Source organism: Mercenaria mercenaria, chromosome 18 (genome assembly GCF_021730395.1).
Source record: "Mercenaria mercenaria strain notata chromosome 18, MADL_Memer_1, whole genome shotgun sequence".
Lineage (NCBI taxonomy): Eukaryota > Metazoa > Mollusca > Bivalvia > Venerida > Veneridae > Mercenaria > Mercenaria mercenaria.
This window is the reverse complement of record NC_069378.1, coordinates 54,589,407-54,600,435: the sequence shown is the minus strand read 5'-3', so window position 1 is coordinate 54,600,435 and position 11,029 is coordinate 54,589,407.

Genomic DNA, 11,029 nt, shown 5'->3' with positions numbered 1-11,029 from the left:
ATATGCCTCTAACCAATCTATGTGATAACTTAATTTGATGAAAATTTTCCCCAACATGGATCGAAATCGCCAGGGGATCGAACTCGACATCTCTGTTTACGATCCGCTTTTTTAAACTAACATAAATAACCTCGGTTTTGAACATTTTGCAGATATGAAATACTTATCCATAATAACAACAAGTAACTTTAAAGGATTGCAGATACTGTTGACAGGTCCGGATAAAAATGATATTCTTGCAGGTACAGGCTCGGGGAAAAGGGGATACTCTTAGGGACAGGACTGGGGAAGAAGGGTATGTTTGCAGGGACAGACCGGCGAAAAGGGGAAAATAGCAGATACTGGCTCTGAGAAAAGGGGTATATGCAGGTACTGGACCGGGGAAAAAGGGATTCTTGCAAATAATGGCCCGAGTAAAGCGAAATTTGCAGTGACTGGCCTGGGTAAAAGGGGGATACTTGCAGGTACTGGCTTGGGTAAAATGGTATACTTGCAGTGACTGGACTGGGGAAAAAGGAATACTTACAATGACTGGCCCGGGAAAATGGGATACTTGCAGGTACTTGCTGGGGAAAAGGAGACATTTCAGGTACTGGCCGGGGAAAGGGATATGCTTGCAGCTACTGGCCCGGAGAAAAGGGTTTATTTGCTGGTACTGGCCAGGGGTAAAAGGGATACTTACAGTGGCTGCCCTGGGAAAAGTGTATACCCGTAGGTACTGGTTCGGGTTAAATGGTATATTTGCAGGTACTGGCACGGGGTAAAAGGGTAAACTTGGAGGGACAGGCCCGGCAAAAGGGGATTCTTGCAGGTGATGGCTAAGGCAAAAAGGGAATACTTGCAGGTACTGGCCCGGAAAATGGGATACATGCAGGTACTGGCCCGAAAAATGGGATACATGCATGTAATGGCTCGGGAAAATGGGATACTTGCAGGTGCTGGCCAGGAAAAAGGGGATACTTGCAGTGACTGGCCCGGGGAAAAAGGGGATACTTGCAGGTCCTGGTACAGGGGAAAAGGGGATACTTGCAGGTACTGGCACGAGGGAAAAGGGGATATTTGTAGGTACTGACCTGGGAAAAGGGGATACTTGCAGGTACTGGCTCGGGGAAAAGGGGATACTTGTAGGTACTGACTCAGCGAAAATGGGATACTTGAAGGTACCTACCCGGGGAAAATGGAATATTTGTAGTGACTGACCCGGGAAAAAGGGCATACATGTAGGCTGTAGGTACTTGCTGCGATTAAGTATTTTCAAATGGCGGCACTTGGCCTCTTTTAGAGCTAAAAATAGAAATCTCAGGAACCGCTCATAGATCTTCATCAAACTTAGTCTGTAGAATCGTAATAAGGGTTTCTTTCAATTTGTATTATATGGGGGCACATGACCCCTTTAAAGGACCGTTAGAGCTAAAAGTAGAAATACCTTTTAACGACTTCTTCTCATGGTTTGTAGCATCATTATAAAGTCCTGTCCCAATCTTGTTCAAATGGGAACGATTGGCTCCTTTTAGGGGCTAACAGTGTTAAAATTAGATATGCCTTTAAATGACTCTCAATAACCGCCCGATGGTTCTTCATCAAACTTTGTTTCTAGCATCATTAGAAGATCCTTCATCAATATCGAACAGTTGGGGACACTTGGCCCCTTTAAGCGGCTGCTAGAGTTAAAAATGGAAATTGTTTTAAACGACTTCTTCTCATGAACCGCTTTATTGATCTTCACCACAACCTGGTCTAGAGGAATATTATAATGTCTTTTCTAAAATTTGTTCGATTTAGGGCACTTGGCCTTTTTAAGGGACCACTAGAGCTAAAAATAGAAACACCTTTAAAAAGACTTCTTCTCATGAATTGCTCGTTGGATCTTCATCAAACTTGGCCTGTAGCATCACTAGAAGGTCATCTTCCAATTGTATTCAGCTGATCCCTTTTATTGGCCGCTAGGGCTAAAAATAGAAATACCCTTAAACGATTGCTATTTGGATTTTCATTAAACCTGGTCTGTAGCATCATTATAAGGTCCTCACCAAAATTTGTTCAATAGGTGTGTGTTTGGCCGGGGGGGGGGGGGATTGGCCCCTTGATTGGCCCCTTGTACGCCAAGTACTTCTTCTCATGAACGGCTTGATGGATCTTCATCAAACTTGGTCTGTAACACCATTATAAGGTCTTATGTCAAATTTGTTCAAATGCGGGGGCTCTTTAGCCAAATACCGTTAAACGATTTCTTCTTAAAACAAAATTGATCTGAATTTTATACGAAACAAAGAACAATTTTTCTTTTAAGTTGCAGTTTCTATTAGATAACGAGCAAGAAGAATAGATCAAGTACAACTAGTATGAAGTTTTAGTCCTCTATGATAATAGCAAAATGCGACCGACAATTAGAGCACTTTGGTTTGTTTAAATCACCTGTCAGTCAACGCAGTCTGCACAAGTACATTCTTCCTTTTCCCATGTCCTTATCAATGAGATCAGATTTTTTTTGATTTACATTTTAAAATTCTTTCGAAATCTGCATGATAAAGGTACTCGGCAGCGTAAGAATTTTAAGCGTAAAAGCTACAGTCTGTACAGTTCGTTTTTGTAAACATCAAGTTTGTAAACATTAATGATTGCGTTTTGTAACCTTAACTCCGGCTTCCATATTTTAGTATTTCTAGTATATGAAAAACATGAGCTCAAGCTAAAACAAAACATAATCAAAAATTAGAAAGGTCATTTTGTAAGTAGAGAATTTTTGGTTTGAAACGTGTAAACAAGTATGACCTAGTAATCGAACTGTAGAGATATATTTAATTATGGAAATAAAAAACATAAGTTGTTGTAGAAACATTTATAAGTAAGTGGATTGTATATGAAATGAAGAACAGACTAACTTAACATGTAAAGCTAGCATGTCTAGTTTAGTATTAGAGGACCAGGACAACATAATATTTATAATCGAAGAAAATATACGGAAGATCAGTATATATCGACTGAATATAATTTATGTTATTTGAAATTTCAAGACTGACTCTAGGTTCTGGAAGCTACCCTTTGAAACCAAAATAGGTAACCTGGGACGTTCTAGATATAGGTGACCGACTAGTGCTCGAACTCGAATATCTTCGGGCATTATTTTGACCATGCATTTAAGGTTTTCGATCTAGCTCGAGCCCAACTTCGACACGAACATACAAAACATGTAAATGTAGGTATATATTCTGGTATAGTTTGAAAACTGAAGTAGCTCTAGAGTTTAGTGACAGTCATAAATTGATGTACGGCAGTATATTGCTGAGTCCTTATATGGCACATTGTATACAAGCAAGGACGCTAAATAAGCGCACAGATAAGTCAAATGAGCCACGCCATGAGAAAACCAACATAGTTCATTTGCGACCAGCATGGATCCAGACCAGCCTGCGCATCTGCTTAGTCTGGTCAGGATCCATAATGTTCGCTAACGGTTTCTCTAACTGCAATAGACTTTGAAAGCGAACACAGTTTAGGGACAGTCATACACTGATGTACGGCAGTATATGTTTGAGTCCTTATATGGCACATTATACAAGCAAGGACGATAAAAAAGCGCACAGACAAGAAAAATGAGTCGCGCCATGTGAAAACCAGCATAGTGCGTTTGCGACCAGCATGGATCCAGAGCAGCTTGCGCGATGCGACATGAGAAAACCAACATAGTGCATTTGCGACCAGCGTGGATCTAGACCAGCCTGAAGTTACTTAAGTCCCATTTCCGAGTTGATAACTCAAATTTTCGAGTAAGTATCTTGCATTTTCAAGCTAGTATATCATAATTATGTATCTGGATGGTCTCCCGTACATGATACTGGACGTGAGATGCTTATTTTGAAAGATGATGAGTTTTTCGAAACTTTAACCGTCTGTTAAACTAACCGCTGGTTAAAATTTGATCCAAAATATTAGTCTTGGTGGAAAACACTAGTTTGATGTTTAGATTTTACTGTAGAGACTTTTTAGTGTTCAGTTAACTCGAATGTTTGAAGGAACTAGAGAATTACTGGCCAAAACCACATTACCGTAATGAGCGTGAATGATCTGTCGCTCGTACTGAATATATCGCTTCTTTAAACACGTTGAACTTCGATGAAAATAAGTAGTTTTTCTTACCTCACCATGCAGGATGTTTACAAAATCAACAGGAAATGCCGTTAATGGAACGTACAATATTCCGTGTATATAGCGTACCCGCCGTAAATGCGACGTATACGTTGGGCACGGTGTTTTATTGTATACCTTTATAAATTCTGTAAAAATATCGGCTTGTATTTCACAATCATTTAAATATGAACATGCAGAAAAAATTCCGTATTGTACCTTTTAAATTCCGTATTGTACCTTCCGTATTGTATGCTGCTGGACTATGACCTGACACAGTTCTTTAAATAGCGCACATAAAACTTCACTTAGTTCCATTTTAATAGATAACGTTGAAGATTTCGTTCAATAACAAAACAACAAACAAAAAGGTAGAGGTATATATTAAAAGGGTCATTAAAACTGCAGCTAGATCTGGGATATTGTATACGGCTCTCGTGGATTTTGCCAGGTCGGATCACACTGCGTGCCTCGTGAGATCCGATCTGGCAAAAATCCACTCGAGCCGAATACAGCATTCCAGATCGAGCTACTGTTATAATAACCCTATTATATAACGAGGAAAAACTACAGTTTAACAGCGTTTCGTTATCTACGGCGCCTACTTTTGTTGTTAATGCGGAATACAGAAACACAAAAACTGTATAGCAGTGGCATAGATGATTATATTATCTCATTAGAGCATGAACATTTTCAACACGTGAAGAAAAGAAATATATGTCATAACAGTGCAGAGATGTGGAGAGAGCTGTTTTTAGCTCGACTATACGAAGTAAATGGAAAGCTGTCCAACTCAACCCGGCGTCGGCGTCGGCACCTTGGTTAAAGTTTTTTTTTACACTTTCTCTTTTTCCTCCTTATCTCTGTAATTACTTGATGGATTTGTTTCAAACTTAAAATAGTATTTCCTCATCATTACCCACATCATATGGCACAAGTGCCATAACTCTCTCACACCATTTTTTAATGAATTATCCCCCACTTTTACTTAGAAGTTCAAGTTAAAGTTTTGATGCACTTTCACCCTATCTTAGTTATTACTAAATGGAGTTGATTCAAACTTAAAATAGTTGTTCAACATCATCACTCATGTCATATGACACAAGAGACATAACTCTTGCACCAATATTTGATTAATTATCTCCCCTTTTTACTTAGAATTTCGGGTTAAAGTTATGTGCACTTTCACTCTATCTCAGTTATTACTAAATGGATTTGATTCAAACTTAAAACAGTTGTTTCCACCTTATCACCCACATCATATGACACAAGGTGCATAACTCTGGTACCAATTTTCATGAATTATGCCCCCTTTTTACTTTGAATTTAAGGTTAATTTTGATACATTTTCACTATATATTAGTAATTAGTAAATGAATTTGATTCAGACTTGAAGTAATTGTTCCACATCATCACCCACATCATATGACACAAGGTGTATAACTCTTGTACCAATATTTTATGAATTATGCCCCCTTTTGCTTAGAATTATACTTATTTAGTGTTTTGATACACTTTATCTTTATCTCTATTATAACATAATATTTTTGACACAGACTCAAGCTATTGTCCATGGCAATATCTTCTTCCACCATTGGAGTCATTAAACACTCCAGTGACAGCTCCAGCTTCCTCAGATGTGCCCAGTTTCACTATCCAGCATCGAAATAGTCGAGCGCGCTGTCTCCTTTGACAGCTCTTGTTAAATATATATTCAGGACTGAGAAACCTTGTATAATATGGAGGCTATGTCTTGACCAACCATCACTAAAGCCTGTTTGCATAACAGCTATTAATTGTCTAAGTCGTTTGTGCTCAATGGGAGAACAGAAATATGTAACAAATGTAACTGCTGTACCGATAATATTGTACTTCTTAAAATACACCACTGCTTCAAAAAATAGAGCTCAGACAATCACTGTTCCGAAGTAGTATTCAATTCATGGGCTATGAAGTGTTTTTTTTTCAATACATGAAATTAAGTGAGACCCGACAAGTCTGTGAACTTGTATCTGGTTTGTTCTGTACAAAGGAAATGAGCATGATAGCTCTCAAGTTTTTGCATTATCTGTTCATTGTTCCTTCTCTTCAGAAGGAACATTATTGTTCGGTAAGTCACACTTGACTGATATCGAAAGCTGTTGTCATTACAAGCTGGTCAATCAAACTCCGTGACCTTAGAAATAACCTCTGACGTTCAAACTATTCTTTCCTAATTGAGGCGACTCTCTGACTGAACGCGTTCCGTGGATTACATACTACTAAACCCGAGGGTGGTTGATTGATTCTTTTATTTCCTCTATTCTTGAAGAACATAACATATGTACAAACAGATAGACATATATCAGCAAATTTACATGTAAACAATTAAATATTATCGTTACCTTCAAATGCATGGTTAAAATGTGAAAACAAACCCCATTCTCTTGAGAAGGAACATTATTGTTCGGTAAGTCACATTTGACTGATATCGAAAGCTGTGTCATTATAAGCTGGCCAATCAAACTCCGTGACCTTAGAAATAACCTCTGACGTTGAAACTATTCTTTCCTAATTGATACGACTCTTTGACTGAACGCGTTCCGTGGATTACATACTATTTAACCCGAGGATGGTTGATTGATTCTTTTATTTCCTCTATTCTTGAAGAACATAACATATGTACAAACAGATAGACATATATCAGCAAATTTACATGTAAATAATCAAATATTATCGTTACCTTTAAATGCATGGTTAAAATGTGAAAACAAACCCCATTGCGACCCTCTAATTATGCGCAACAAATTCACGCATCGAATCGTAATGGATTGACCGGGTCAATGTCTTATTACCGTATTTACTCAATTGAAAATGGTAACAGATTTGATTTGATCTTGTATTTATCATTTTATGTTAAATAACTAGCGTAAATACTTACTTGACATTTTTTGGCAGTATAAGACATTACAACCAAAATTTTACAAGATGATCATTATATAATTATATAGATGTGCCCTAGAAGGAACGTTTGCTATGCTTAAACTTGTATAATATTACTGTTTAATGAAAATGTTCAGCTGGAAATTTATCATAACTTGCTCCTGCTTTTCGTTTCGGTAAGATCTTGTTCTCATGATGATATTTCTATATATGTAAGTTAGTGCCACGTGACAGTGGCGTGTTGTCAGTATGGTCATTGCTACAATTGCATAGCACAATGATAATAATTGTATTATCCACCTGTTTATATAAAAGTAGGTACTGAAAATACAAATTTAAAGTAGGAGCTATCTATATTAAATATATGTGTAGCTAACTGCATCAAAATACAAGAACTGAAAAAATTATTAAAATATCATTTCCTGAATTATTTAAGCTGAAAAAAATGATCCCGGATGAAATATTTGGAAAAAAATGGAGACAACTCCGCAAAAACTTTATGATAGGCTTAGGTGACTATTGACCTAGAACCTTATGCAAACTATGCACTTTTTACCTCTAATCATGAAAAAAGCATGCATACTTGCCACATGGATTAGCAACCTGAATACAAAACTATGTAAAGATCAAATAATCGATTGCCTGCCCTGGGGAAAGTAGAACATATTTTTATGATGAAATTTGTCAACAAACAAACGATTTTTTACAAAGTCAAAATCCACAGAATTTTACAGGGTGAAATATGTTGAAAAGGCTTCTGCTGGAATGATGAACCTGTCAATATTTGCCCGCCAGTGGGCGGCGGCTACCAGGGAAAATTGACATTTCAAAAATAATTTAGTCTAATCCCACCTAGAGACAACCTTTTTTGTCTAAATCCCACTCTAGAGCCTTGTTGGTACATCAAATGTTTGTCTAATTCCCGCCTGTCGGGAATGGCCTTCTGTCTAAAGTCCCGTGTATGCCCGCCGCTCCCCCGGGCGGGCAAAATAATGACAGGTGCATGAGAACAATCTCAACTACCCATACATATGCGTCAAAGTATGGGAAAAAATCTAGAAATATGAGAAAATCGAAGAAATCAATTTCAAGACTGCTAGATGCATAACTGTGTAATCATACATGACATTTATCATAGATAGGTTACTTTTCCTTTGCACTGATATAACATGGGCAGGATTAGGATTAAGAAACGATGTTCACTCAACAATTTCACTATATAAACGGATTGTTTCCCTTGTGTAAAGAAGGCTTAGGGTAAGTTTCTAACAAAAGTATTTTAGTGAATATGTACCGCTTGACGTTAGTTATAACTTGCTCTTGCTTTTCTTTTCTGCAAGACCTTGTTCGTATTATCTCCATAGCGGTTATTAAAACATTTAGTAATGACAATATATTAGTTTTAAGCTATCTGTACACGTTTGGATAGTTACTGTAAACATCTTAAATAACTTCATATAGATACACGAGTGTTGCTTTTATCTGTATATTTTGTGCATGCTTGTTAAATTGTAATGAATTTGCTCATTGTGTATCTATATTATACATTTTGTAAATATGTTCTGCTCTGCCTCGAGGAGGAAATCTATCTGTCTGTCTGTTTGTCTATCTATCTATCTATCTATCTATCTATCTAAACGGTCGTTTTAATGCCACAATACGTCTGGTTTTGCACATTCAAAATATGATGACAAAGCAAGAATAAATGCACCGCATATAAGTTATAAGGTGTGTGTTTTCGGGTTTGTTTGGGTGATTATTTCAAGACAGTCTGACAAATCTGATAGAATTTCAAATACCTAGTGCCCTTTTCCACCAGCATTTAAAGTCTAAAACTTGGACGTCAAATACCGAGTTTATAACGTTGATAGCAGAGCTACCGGCGCCGCATTACGGTTAAATGTGTGGAAAACGAAATGAATAAAACTGTGTAAAGAATTACTATCGAGTTGAAAATTCGTGGTACTTTTTTGGAATCGGTGTTGTTCGGGTTCAAGTCTTCCAGCACACAATGCTCATAGTAAGTAATCAGTAAGACGTCAGTAGACGCTTGTTGTTTACGGTTGACAAAAGCGTTTCGATTACTGCTTTGAACGTTGAATGAAAATGTAAATGAGCGTCTGATAATAAGAATTTAGTGCTAAATTCATTTTCTATGAAGAAAAATAGGTAAAATACAATATTTTCAATGCGAAACGATTTTCGTCACCCTTCCATAACTGAAATTATTTTATATATATCATACTTATATTAGAGTTGATCACGTCATACTTACACATTGGTGCAGTGGTGAGCGAGTTCGCGTTGAAAACCAGATAGACTATGAGCCAGAAGGGGTTTTGCTCCCCCCAGGGGGAATTTTGTGGACCATATTTTTTTGAAACTCCAATGTGTGGTGAACATTTTGGCATAAAGTTTGCAACTGGCGAGTGGGGCTTTTCTCCGTAACAACACCTTAAAATACGTTACCCTCAAAACCAATTATTTTTTCATCAATTTTTTACAGACAAATGGTACCATTATGTTAGTAAATCATTTCAAGTTTGCATATTTTATTACAAGGTGTATACTAGATTCTGCAATTTGATTAAATTTCAATATCTAAAATGTGATGTTAAAGAAGAAAAATATCGGGAAAAGATACGTTACCCTAAAAAAAACAACATTTTTGACATGAAGCTTTTATTGCAAATTTAGATGACCAGGTGATTAGAAATTGAAGTTAATAATAAAAAGTTCAAAGTTCAGCAAAAACAATGATATATACATTGCTAGTATAAGTTAAGGGAAAGCATACTTTTAGCGATTCTTAAAATGTAACGTCACTCTTCCAAAATATGCTAATTTTCAATCATACCTACTTCAAACATGTTTTTCATTAAAATGTTCTATCAATTTTATATTGACATTCTTTAGTTACATGTAATACAACTATATACTTATTTATCAACAAACCTCTAACTTGTAAGATGTCTTACATTGAATTCTACATTACATTTTACGTTACCAAACATACAAATTATATTGTATGTCTTCATTTTCTTTTAAACACACTTTATCAGTTGAAAAAAAAACAAAACAATATAATTCTGTTCTCAACAGTATAGTTTTGCATTTCAAACTGAAGGTTTAATTTAAAACACGTATAAATATATCAAATTAAGTTACAATTTACGTTACCGAACAAACTAACTATATATCTTGTGTTCTGTTACCTTAAATATACTGTAGCACTTAGAAAAAGCATATCTACAATTCAATCAAAATATGTTTTAACATAGCTTTGCATTTTAACTTTAAACCCATGTATTTAAAAAAAAACAGTCTACGTTACAATTTACGTCGTACGTTACCTAACATATAAGCTATACATTTTCATGTATTCTGTATTGTGAACATATACTTTATCTTTGAAAAATAGCAAACTTACAATGATTTTTTTTGTTTTAAATATTTTGCTTTCAATTCTAAACACATTCTAGAACCTAATTTACATGGTCCATGATTACACCTTCACGAGAACACTACGCACCCAAACATTTTTTAAACATATATATATACAGCTATTTAAGCACATTGTAGTGACATACTTAAAATATATACAGACATTGCCCAACACATGTTCTATAAAGATGATAAATTTGAAACAGGCATATCACGATATTTAGAAATCTTGTGCATGTTTATGCACACAAATTTTACATTTTGTTAACTGCTGTATGTTGTAACTGTGATTGTTTTGAATGTACAGTAGATTCATTCATCAACATAGACTTCATCCAACATGTTGCCAATCTCAGCTGTATCCTTAACTAAATATACCATGTACATGTATCTTCTATGGAGCCGGTAATGGTCATGACTGAAATACTGTGACTTTCTTTAATACGGTATGTATATATTGATGGTAGTTCAATAAGACAATTATAGGAACTGCCTCAACATAGGATATTCTGCAAGTGAAATTAATGTAACTCTAGTA